General features: G+C 44.8%; 1 protein-coding gene across 27 annotated transcripts in view; it reads right to left on the reverse strand.

Annotated features, from left to right (window-relative positions):
- LOC125945605 (uncharacterized) overlaps window positions 1–13,145 on the reverse strand; it is a 135,654-nt gene that overhangs the window by 57,156 nt on the left and 65,353 nt on the right. The window contains exon 24 of one of the 27 annotated variants that reach the window (XR_007467050.1): window positions 6,084–6,220. The exons of the other annotated variants lie outside the window; for them this stretch is intronic. The gene's annotated coding sequence lies outside the window, so the exon portion shown is untranslated. The remainder of the gene's footprint in view (window positions 1–6,083; window positions 6,221–13,145) is intronic. 27 annotated transcript variants of the gene reach the window in all.

Here is a 13,145-nt window from a genome sequence, read left to right on the forward strand (position 1 = left end):
ATGTTCGTCTGATGGTATACAATGAGCGGTATTCGCAGCTGAATTGCAAGGCATTTAGCCTTGTATACTGAAGTAGGCACCGATGAGCAACACATTATATAGCCCCAATTCCTAGTAATCATAGTTTTAGGGGACGTAAGGAAACACGGTCGTACACTGCAATGCGAAAGTTTATAAATTTAAATTCGGTTGAAGCTGTATGCGCACTGCTATGTTGCTACACAGTCATGGTTAGGCTGGCTATTACGTTTGTTGGCGGAAACAGCCACTGTGTTTAGCGGTATTCGCGACTCCAGCAATTCATGCGACACCTAGCGGCGAGCGCCGGAAACCTCACACGGAGGTCGGAGCGCTGGAGCAGACGCTCCGTCCGTAGCTTTCGTTCTGCGATCGGGTGCGCTTCTAATACGATACGATGGAGCCACCATCTACGAAACTCCGCACGGCCGTGGAATTATGCTGCGTTTTTTAGTTTTGCGGCGCCGAAGAGCCACATGGATTACGAATCTTATCATAAGCTGCAACAACGGCAATAGTTGTGTTCTCAACATCTTGCTCGAGAAAGTTTTCTTTTTTTCTTTTTTTTTAGGCGAGGGTTGGTTTGTTGCTTGTGTGAAGAGAACGCGATCCTTTTACTGGTACTACGTTTGCAGTAAATCGTTACAGCGAACTTCAGGAAGTTTGCGTTGAGGTTGTTACTGCCATTGTGATAACGTTCAGCGTGTGCGTGCTTCAACATGCAGTTTCATGTGATAGCCGGCGTGGTAAAGCAGTTTATGATGCGAATGTCGCCGCGGTACTCAAGCTTTTTTTGATTAAAGCTTTTATATCGGATACAGCGGCGCACAATCGGTACATCGGAGTTTTAGGTACTCCCGGGTAACGTCAGTAAATCGTTCTATGTAAGCACAACATGTACGCGCCAGCGTGCAAAATAACTATGGGGTGGTATAGCGGTACACCTTCATTGCGACGTGGACATGCTACCCGTGTAACTAGTGCAAATTAGTACGTGCTTATCTGAAAGTGCGTAATTATCAAAGCAATTGTATCCCTTATCAGTGTATGAAGGAAACTGGCAGTTCAGAGGCGAACACAGTTTTGCCACTTAAAGTGCAGGATACGTCAATTATAGAATAACGTGGAAAATTAGATTCATAATGCAGTAGCTTAGTTAACATTAATTTACACAGAAACATTTGTTTTATCTAATTAGTTTACACAGCAGCCATAAGCGACATGTTCATAGAAAGCGGGGATGAGTAATCATTCATGGTCAGGCCATGCAGCACAAGCCATACCTGTACATGGTGTGCAAATGTTTTTGTTGTAGTAAGCAGATCTTTCGGTTATTTATCACTTTGTTCTCTACGAGAGAAACAATGCGCCAACTACTGCAATAACTACAGCTAAGCGAAGCAGCAGTCACGTTGCGCAAATCTTGAATGTAAAATAGATAACAGGAACGCAAAAGTAGCGGAAAATGTTCGAGACAGATTCATAGTGCATGCTCGCGAGAAAGTGCAAAGCTTGATTTTAGGTTCGCTTGCTCTCTGGACTGAAAAAAGCGTGCAGAGTTTGCGCCTTCGCCGAACGAACAACAATGAGAAAGTGCATGCGCGACGGCTGCGCATTTATCCGCATGTACAGCGGCAACAGCTGATCGAGCTGCTGTGGGCCATGTTAAACGTGCCAACCTGAGCAGATTGCAAGATTTCGGCAATCCTGGCGAGGCCAGCGTGACGTATCAAACTTCGCCGGCCGCTGTCTCGCACGCTCAAAACGCCGGACTATCTATCCGCGCCTTCACAGTGAATCACAGCAGCAGAAACGTGCTTGTACTTTTCCGACAATCCGACAGTGCACGAGTACTTCGGTTCCACGACCAGTGGGTTCAAGAATACATCGGTGATTTTCATCAGAATCTCGTGCGGGTCCGCTGTCACGCCAGATGTTTTCACACACCGTGCGACCATTTCAGCCTCATTACCCACTGTGCCTCTCTCAGATCGGCTAAAATGATTTGGTCGGCGTAAGCTACTCGCTTGCATCACACTGCACGAAAATCATCTAACTACAGCGTACTGTACATCCAACAGTGGTTGCGGCGACGGGGGGACCTCCGTATAGCCGCCATGTTGCACAGTGTAGCCAGACGCGGCCAGTTTTCGCAGCGCCCCCTGCAGTTCATTTGAGTTGCGAATAGGACGTGCATCTGCAAGTTAATGGACCTAAAAACGATAAAACAGTATGGCTCTCAAATGCAAACCGATGATTTTCTCCTAATGTTAAGAGGAAGCTTGAGCTCGGGGCCTCCAAGTTTCACGATATTTGTTGCATTCAAAAGAAAAAGCTAAAATCTAATGACTGTTGGTTGCGAACTTTCGATTTAGGTAATCAATTTTTTAAATAAAAATTGGCGAAAATCAAATTACATGTATTTGACTAGGCGACATCGCAGTTGGGCCCGAACTAAATAAAGCTTCTTCTCAAGCCTATAATTACACGTATTGTGCTCAGTGTGCTAACCTCAGCGTCACCAGGGAGGCGCCGTTGACTGCAACCTTCCAAGCAAATGACGGCGGAACTTCGCAGCACGCAACTGACTGCCACAGCGGGTGAACGCCATCCGCTTGCACCGACGTATACAATCCGTACAACGGCAGCAACGTCAGTGTCCCTCAGGTGCGCCGCCTGTGAACAAATAATTCAGCAAACAAAAGGGAAAGATTGGCATCCACCCCAAGTGTAGCATGAAGCTGCATGGTATTTACACTACAAAGCTTATCACAAAGAATGCATCAAAGTTTCACACCTTGAGCACTACTCAGAAATCGGGCACTGTGCAGTTAGTTGCCTTGCTAAGCCTAAAAGTATGGCCGTTCAAACCTGATCGAAAATATGAGCACTGCTAGTGTTTCCATAGACATTGTCCTTGCTTTTCGAAATTTCTTTGTACTATAAGAAGGCATATAGAAACACCAGAAGCACTAGTGATTCATACGCATGAAAACACCTTACTACATGGGTGGTATGATTGTGGCATTAGAATTTTCCACATATTTGAGACGTGTATTGTGCACTCAGCAGAACATGTAAAGGAGGAGGGGACGCAAAAAAAAAAAACGTTTTGAATAGCATAGAAAACTGAGGTTTTCTGACGATGCAATTAACTGACACAGTGCAAAGTAATGACATACATCAAATTCCATGCTATATTCACTTGACGTATTTTATAAAGGCATGGGACTTAATTCTCACGCGCAAAACATTGCTAAAATTTACGTCCCGAAACCATGATCTGATGAGGCATCCGGAGTAGCGTACTCCGGAATAAAGTGGTCATCTTGGGGTTCTTTAACGTGCACCTAAATCTAAGTACACGGGTGTTTTCGCATTTCGCCCCCATCAAAATGTGGCAGCCGTGGCCGGGATACTGCATCGGATTTCATTCTCGAGCGCAACACATGCCTAACGTTTTTGAAAAAAAAAAAAAAACTGCAATCGAGAGGAGGAAGCGAGGCAGCTCTCCTGCACAGAGGTATTTTCAGTAGATTCAAAATCATAAGTTGTACCACTAGTCGCAACAAGACGCAATTTTTTTCACTGAATATCTGCCCAGCAAAGAATGACGAGGCAGACTGCAAATGTGATTTTAAGGTTGTCCATAATTCAAGAGAGCCGTATTTTGCGAAAATGCAACGTCTTAATTTTTATTTACTTAGCGAGAAAGATTACTGGTGTAGCAAATCTAATTAAAGTTTCTTAACGAAATCACCACATTCGTCAGCCGCACTCATAATTTTTATGTGAAGTCTCAAAATTTGTTTTTATTTTCAGATGATTACACAATTAAAAATGTCGGGAATTATACGTAAACCCGAGCGTTAGCTTCAATCTCGTGGTATTATTTGCACGAGCAGCTAGCACGGAAAGTTCACATTGGCATTTCTAAAATTCTGAAAAGTGATTTAACGATCAAGATTTCGATAAGTCAATTGCATTATCACGCTAAAGAACACATCACAACATGCTAATATTATTGCTTGCATAATAACTGTAGCCAAAATGACGTAGCCATGTCTGCGATTAGATCTATGAAGGCGATTCATTGATCGAATATACAGTCAGCTATAATCTTAGAAGGTCTGATAATACAGCTAGTGTAGCCAGCATATTCTCCAACTTCACCATTTCCTGTAATTTCATGCTTATTCGGCAAACAAGATACTGAGTGAACTTGTGGATACTTAAGCAAACGTAACTGATTCTAGGCACATAATTCCTGTTTGCATGCAGCGTGTTTACGTGATTAGTATTCGTCACGTTAGAAAAACCGTCGGCCCTTAACAATACCGCCGCAGTGGAGGCCATTCCCTTCTTTTCGAATGACATAAGTGCGGCAACATCACAATCGATGCTCGACATTATACTCACTCCTGGACCGCGGAGAACGGGCCGATGCCTGCGGCGTCACTAATGAGCAGAGAAGGCGACTCCGCGCACGACACTTATTGTCACTGCGGTTGTCACTGCGGACACACTTGGTCCTTCTCTGTCTGTGGAATGGTATGCGCAATACGGTAACTTGGAAATTCGAGAGAGCTCGCAGCAGCTCTTTTCGGGAATTATAGAGGTTTTCGAGGCCTTTTTTTCTACGAACAAAGAAGAATACAAGGTGCTCGCTAAGCCTTTTTTTTACATAAACCATCCATGGTAAGTACAAACATGTTTCAATTTAGACCAACAATTTTATGAAACCTGAGCGAAACTATGCAACAGTATCATATGCAGCTCATAAATAGGCTGATGCACCGCCCCAAAGCATGGCAGCACCATGCAGCAGTACCTTACAGGTGAGATATAGATAGGTCTTACGATGACCGTTACCGGTACCCGCTGCCGCGACGTTGCATCCGCGGAGTTTACTGGGGTCCGGTAAAGTGTGCCAGAAAAGCTCCCGCATTATAGCGTGTCTGCATAACAAAATGGCAATAGCCGCCTTTACACGAATTCGACAGAATGCAACAGTAGCGCATCGCATTTCCTAGCACACCGGGTGTAATGCGATGCACCAGAGTTTACAAGTAGCGCACTACCCCTGGTGCGATGGTGGCGGCATACGGTGTCGCACATGCAAGGAAAAGCAGTGCTTCCGGTGCTACACCGGCTCAAGCCAGTTCGCCGTTCGGCGAGCGCAGCAGATCCGCAGCAAATTCCGATCCCGTAATTCCTAATGCGATGCGAAGTCGACTTACTCCTCTCAATCCACTTCTGCCTGGTGCAATGTGACGTGCTTTTCTAGCGCATTTGCCCCGTATACATGGATGCGATGCGCTAGAAAGTTGATCTGATGCGATGTGCTGCGCCAGTTGTCGCATTCATGTAAACGCGGCAATTGCTCAAGCTGACGGCTGCAATCCTTATGCACAAGTGTTTTTTGTTCTCGGTCACCATCAAAAAATAATGGCAAAATTAGTGATCGCTTATACTCTCATCTCACGCTTAGGAAAGATGCAAACACTGCTTGCCGTAATTTTAGATAGGTTGTTTGATTTAACGTTGCTAAGTCTACAAAGACTGCATGCTAAGAGGCACAAAACTTGATTTTCACAGAAGAGTACATTAATTTGGGGCAGGTGGCGCGACATACTGCGAATTTAAATAAACGAGGACGCAAGAACACATCTATAAAACAAGCACATATATACAAACACACATACATACATCAACACATAGATACAGCGCTGGTCCTGTGTAGTATGTGTCTAGAGTCAGCAATTATTTTCGCTGGTTAAATTTGCATTGTAGTTCAGTAATGTGGAAAGTTCGGCGAGTTGGTTTAAGTCATCATACCGGATTAGTGAAGCAGCGCACCGACCTCGACGTAGTCGAGAGACAAGAATTCACGAGTATCGTCTATTCTTATGTCTCTCCACGTTGTCCTGGTCAGTGCACTGCTTGACCAATGTGGTATGATGTTTTGCAGTGTGTCCATTTTCACGTAAGAGACGGCACCCGCTTTATACCATGTTTGCCATGTTTCAGTGACCATGTTTCAGTGACCTTGAAAGTCTCGTCACCTCACAAACGATGCTCCTCCGTTCAATGGTGGTGACAACCGGGATGCAGAAACCCCACTGAGTGACCACGTGACCACGGCGCACGCAACCGATTGCCACAGCCGGAGTGCTGTGTCCATCTCCGTAGGTGGATTAATCTGCGCAAAAACAACGACGTGTAAGTGTGCGGCCTTTTCACACCATGCAGGTGTGTTTCATGCCGTGAAAATTACAGGTAGATTTGAAGCTGTTCATTCATTTGGACGAATTGCGCGTATCAGTGTTCAGCCACTAGGGGAGTGATGGACGCTGCGGGAGTTTGTGTGAACTTGAATAAATACTAGCACATTCGCGTACACTAGTATGGCCTACACTATTGCAAGCTAGGGCATTCACATACACAAGCATGAGTTCACACAAGTACTAGAGAACTCGCCATTCCGTATGCTAGATCCGTAAATGAACATCAGCAGTTTTTAGCGGCAGCCGCATCAAAGTTTGCCTTTTAATACAACGTAGTGCTACCGTTAAATGGGAAGTACTGCACCTTCATAAAGCTTTCCATGTTTAGAAGACACGGAGTTCGCTCTCTACATACATGCACATCCACTTCTATACAGCTAAGAATATCGGAACTCTTGAGCACCATGAAAGTGTTCTGTTCCTTTCTCAGCAAATGGCTGGGATGCAATCTAGAATAACCTGCTTGACATTGCGTGAAAGTGCGTGTTCACGGAGCACTGAAATTATGATTTAGACTATTTGTAATGCTCGAAAAATTCTTATACCTCAAACCCTTAGAAAAAAGATGACAAGCCTCTGATCGCCATAGATAATTTAATAGAATAGCTTTTAAGAGCAAGTTTTCGTTTTGTTTCTCAGGAGATGACTACATCGTTGCCTAATGGCACACAACGTAGTCACGTGGGAGCAGTGAGTTCAACGTAAACATACGAAGCGAGCGGCGGAACCCGACCTTCGAGAACGGGAAGCCGCGTTGGTTCGTGAACGTCGAGCAGCAGAACCTGAGGTTCGGTACCATGAAGTTCAACGCAAACGTACGAGGCAAGCGGCGGAACCCGACCTTCCTGAACGTGAAGACGTGCCCATGGTCACTCATTCGTCTGCTATGCAGGCACATCTATCAGGTGTCAACGAGCGACAGCATAGGAGGTATCTGAGCCAACTGGAATGAGTGCCAAGACGTCGAATAAACCGGTAACCTCACCACTTTCTGTGTTACTACGTCATTACAGAGTCATCTCGTTGGAATCAGAAACCAACGTTTTTTGCATAACACCTAATATAATAAATCATTGCGCGTGCTTTGACGCGTGTCAGTACATTTTCTAGGGTTTAGAGGTACTGCACCTTCGTTATTCTGCCACAATCGTGTAAAGGCGGCTATTGCCATTTTGTTATGCAGACACGCTATAAAGCGGGAGCGTTTCTGGCAAACTTTACTGGCGCATTAAGAGTCACGTAAAACATGCATTCCTTGACTTTTTTTTTTTGCAATCGCTGCCGTCAGTATTGACCAAGAACAAGAAATGTCATGGCAGCATTCATTTAGGAAAAGTTTGGATACGACACAACGTTCTGCTAAAGTGACTCCGAAATTAAGTGAATCGCTGGTTGCCCACTCAGGACTTTACCTTGTTGTCGCAGTTTCACCTGAAAGGCGAAGCATCAATTGCGATAGCAAATTTGTAGAGAGCTATACGGAGTAATGATAATAGCTTTATCAGGTGTATAAACTTGGACATGCAGCAGCACTGGCAACACGCACAACTGTTGTCGACGCCGTCGGCGTTTTGCCCGCGTTCGCTCAAAATGCGTGCGGCGTTGGTGACTGTTGCCGGAGCCTCTGATATAAATAGGCACTTGGTGCCGCAGCTAAACGTCGCCTCCCTTCCCTCCTCCTCCCCCCTCCTCCCCCACGGCCTCTCGCGCGTCGAAGAAGGCGCGTTTGCTCTACATATATGGTGATTGTAAAGGAGGAAAGAGACGCCTACTTCTGCAGCCCTTAAGCGAGCACGGCGCAGAACGCGCGTTTGTTCTCCGCCGTGAGTGGTTGATCCCTCTTATATAGGAATCGGTATAGAACACGAATCGGTATAAAACATGTGGTTGATCCCTCTTATATAGGAATCGGTATAGAACACGAAAGTGAAACGTGTCTTCACAGAAGTAGTGTAATGTTTATTGCACATTGATATATAATGTCTATTGGTGTTTTGTGGCTAAAGCGCCCTTAGGCGTTGATGCACCCACGCTGACGCCTGGTGGCACGTCTCCTCCATCACGACTACCAACGTCGATGACCATGAGCAACCGTCGTGCATATGGAAGCTGCACTACGCTGCACACGCTAGCACAACGCGAAAGACGAAGCACGTAACTGACACACTAATACAACGCGCAAGACAAAGCACGTAACTGAATCGTCACCGAGTCAAATCAGCGCGTACAGCGCGTCGTAATTGCAGCCTCCGCGATCAACTTCAGAAACATTTTCAGAGCTAATTGCGGAGGCCACGCTCCGCTGTGCTGAGTACGGTGAACGCCACCTAGGTGGCGTTGGTAGTGCTTCTTGATACCAGCGTCCCTTCGAATGCTGGCATCGAGGCGTCGTAGTGCTGAGACCACCGAAGCGTTCACTGTCGGTGCGCGTTAGTGTCATAATGCAGTACTTCTCTTTTCTGCTCGTAGGCGGCGGCACCGCCCCGAGCAAGAGCGCGGGTACACGGAGGAGTGTTAAGCCCAGATCACACGTACGCTTGCTGACGCGCGTAAGCTCGCGTCTACGCGCCTTGCGGTTGCCGCGCCTAGCGAGGAATGGCGGTTTGCATCCACAAATACGCGCGATAGCGCGCGCTCACTGGCCTCACTTGTTTACACCTTGGCAGACGCCACTTCGTATTTCGTTGTTGGCAGTGCTTCAAAATGCTTCGATATCTATAAACGTAATTGCGTAATTGCGCGCGCGCTTGCGTACGTGCGTGCGTGTATATACGTACATACATACATTTATACAGGATTTTTATGTGACTAGAACCGATGATGTTATTGACAGCGGGCAGCCACAACTCAATGAAACCAATGACATATGTGTTGCTGTCATGTGACGCTCCTTATGTTAAGTTTTATGTTGCGCCTAATTAGTTAATCAATAAGGATTAATTGCGGAAAATGTTTATTATTCACTTTAGGGCCACGTTTCGTTTTGTTCTTGAGGGCATTTTAAAACGACCCATCTTTTTTTTTTTCACTCCCCGTGAAAGCGCGCGCCCCTCGCGCCTTTCACTCGCACATACAGCGTTCGGCGCGCGGCGACGATTTCATCTTCATTGACGTCATACGGAACCTCACGGCGACGCCGACGGCAGAAATCTGCTTTTGAGTGTCCATATAATTGCTATCGCAATAAAAAATGTCTCACAAACCCATCACTTTGTAGGTGAGATCATACGCACACATTGCAACACACGTTCAACGCATGCCTTGTCAGTGAAGCAACCCCGTTGTTTATTTACTCTTCCGGCCATACACACGTTTCAATAAAAGTTTCATAACGCCACCGTTGGAGCCATGACACCATTAGTACTTCTGCACCGGCTGCCTCCACATTAAGTTGAACTCAAGTACAGCGACAAAGTAGCGACAGCTATACCAGCGTCATAGCAATGACAGCGTCGATACGCCGGCACCTGGTGAGATTATTTTATTTCATTCATACCTTATGCCCTTTCTATGCTTGTACTGTTTTACGTACGTTATTTATATGCGGATGAATCAGGTTTATTCGCAGCATAACGACCCGATAGTCAAACTTATTCTCACAGTCGAAGCTTTCATGCTAACAGTTACTTCTGCATTAAAACACGTAAATCGTGACTCACGAGCAGCATACCAGGGAAGACATCTGTGCTCTCTAAAGGTATTCTAGTTAACGGTATAAAATACTTAAAGGGACATTAATGAAGTGGGCTAATAATTCATAACTAGGCACTTAATAGCCTAATAATAAAACAGTAGCTGGGAATAGCTGTTTGCTATTCGCCGCAGAAAAACCAGCGCCAATACGTCAGCGTCATTCCACGACTTCCGAAGTATTTTACTGCACCTGGGCTTTCTTGCGGCGCATTAAGAGTAACATAAAACATGCATTCCTTGACTTTTTTTTTAAATCGCTGCCGTCAGTATTGACCAATAAACAATTAACCGGACACTAGCAGACGCTGTCAAATTCACTGACGTCATGGCAAGTTGTGCGGAAACTTCAAGGCAGCGTCACCACCCCTGTTTCGTATTTTGCGACTTCCTTGTTTATCATGCTTTATCTTAAAGTAAGAGTGGCTCTTGTTTGTTTGCAGAAAGGTAATTCACTAATACAGCTGAACTTAGTACTTTTTTTAGTGTGCCTTTAACCCTTTAACTAAACAAGGCTGGCCTCCAACCAACGTTTCTAGTCTGACACCAGCTCTTCTCAGCTACTTCACGATTGCCACATACTAACAATTTGTAAAATTGTATGAATCACTTAATGACCTCATACCATGCAACGTATTCAGTGGAGTTGAGCTTGTTAACAATAACACGAAAATATTTCCTTGATATTGTAATTCGCTTTTACCTTTATTACGAATTAGTTATGGCAGACTTTTTTTTTCAAGCATATCATGTTGGAATTATCTCCCGACTTAACCGTCTTTGTCACTACCTATTTCTAAACCGGAAGTGTTCTAGTTTTTAATAGTTCTTTTTTTCGTATAGCACATTGATTTTTTCTCACCCAAAATATACCTGCTCGATTGCACATCGTGATATCGTACATCGCAGTAGTTACTCACATTTTTAACTTTCTTGCCGAGTTTTTGTATTCTTTTTCCTTCATAAAAATTATGTATTACGATTCAGTATTAAATCTATTAGTGTTTCCTATTTCTTGCGAGGTTTTCAGTAATAAATCTATTAGTGTTTCCTATTTCTTGCGAGGTTTTCGAGGACTTTGTCACTTCAACTTCTTCAATTCAGTTCAATTTGGTTTTTCCTACTACCTGACAGGAGGCAAACCTTACAGCGTTGTGCTCTGGGCTCCCTTCTGTATCGTCATTTATGTATTACACTTGATAGCTCCATAAAACATGATAATGATTCTCATTAATATTAGACGGGTAGAGCACCATGACTTATTATCAGGGCAGAGTTTCAGCCTGGAAAGCTTCTGTGCGATTCGAAGCCCACGCGTAATTACTACACTGTCAGCGTGCAAAGATCGTCTCGATGAAGCGAGAATGGACAATTTTTGAAACATCAACGTTGAAATGTCACGATCCGTGCTAAACGCAGCGACAGCCTACGCACCCCTCGTGACAGCAGGCAGGCCGTGACGACTGCGTTCACAGATGAGGGCGTGAACCTTGCTGCACGCGACTGATTGCCACTGCGGATGGACAGAGGCCGTCGCAACATTATGAGGTCGAAAACCTGTACACAGTATTTAGCGGAATATTGTGCAAAGCATATCGAAGCACAATCTAGCAAGTTGGCATACTACTAATTATTTAGTTGGACTAATTATTTAGTTGGACAATTAAGTAGCATACACTGTTGCTAGTTTGCACTCGGTGTTTTCTATATCGTCCCTGTTCCTTCGGGCCATTGTCTCTTGAGTATGGAATACGAAAACGCCCAACATTCAGTACTTGTTAATGTTGAGGCGAATTTGTAATTTGTCCTTGAAATGTTTAGAAATATTGTTGAAAACTGCATAGTGCTTAAAAAAACGAAGCTGTCAAGTTTACAAATCTATATCTCGGCAATGAAAAACGATAGGGCAACTGACCTATCGCTTCGTAAGTAGACAAAGTTTATTTATTAACGCGATAGCGTTCAGGGCTCCGTGTAGCAGAAAATTTGGCGTCGGGAACCGGCGTGCGATGCGTGGCGGAGAAAATCCCCAACCACCCTGACCGCGCAGGCCCTCCACCTGGTGCAAGGTTTTGCACCACCAGGTGGAGGTCCTACTGAACTAGTGCTCGAAAGAAAATTGAATTTCTCATATTTTAATCCGTGAGGAAAAAGGTAAAGTGCGAATTTATCATTCGGCGTCGGATTCGCCGTACCAATCGGCGTCGGATTGTCCATTTGAATGTACGAGAAAACCTAATTCTGCTGCGAGGAAACTCAACACAAAGCCCTTTTCCAGCATTTCTACCAGACCTACAGCCGCGCGTTGCGATGCGAACGGGTCCCCATAACGCTATAGCGTTTTTAATTTTATTTGCGTGGTGTATATGCGAGTTATATTGCCAGACCGTTCTATGACAGAAGTTGCTCATACCTTGTCTTACATTATTGACAAAGTTATGCCTCGGAATTTTGAGAGTGACAGCCCCCAAACAAATTTCATGAGAAAAAAAAACACCGACAGCGCATGCATGTTATGTTTAATATTTTCAGGATGAAATATTCAGGGAAACAATAACAGAAACTTGGAAAGGATGTAATTTGGCGCGGCTTTGCACATCCTCCGGGATCGGCCCACGCAAGAGGCCGCGCGTTTCTACCAGAAAGCTCGCCTTCGTGCACAGCGCTCGCCGCCACTGTTTCCCGGTAAACATTACGGTTGTACAAGCTGCAGTTGCCGGGAAGCGTGAGAAGCAGTCAGGGATCTTTGAATGCTATCGCGTTCCACGCGACGCTTAAGCGTGCTCGAAATTTTATGTATCCATGTGAAATATATTACTAATTAGAGCATAACTCTAACAAACCGCTGTAAGCTGTAAATTATCAGAGCAAGTTTGTCCGCTTTAGATGCTCTCACGGATCCAGTTTACGGAAAAGCGAGATCTATTTCTTCATACTTACCAATTTTCGGCAATATTAAAAAAAAGTTCTAAATTCAAATTCCGCTTCCCGCAGTAGGTACCAGGATTTATCTAAGCTAAACGTTTCTCCATTTTACATGCATTTGAATAGGTGACATTAGAGTTGCCCGAGACAGAGAGATGACATTAGACAGAGGTGACAGAGGCGCCCGAGCTAAAGCTTCACCTTAAGCCTATTATTTTTCTTTCC

This window comes from Dermacentor silvarum, chromosome 5, assembly GCF_013339745.2.
Source record: "Dermacentor silvarum isolate Dsil-2018 chromosome 5, BIME_Dsil_1.4, whole genome shotgun sequence".
Classification (NCBI taxonomy): domain Eukaryota; kingdom Metazoa; phylum Arthropoda; class Arachnida; order Ixodida; family Ixodidae; genus Dermacentor; species Dermacentor silvarum.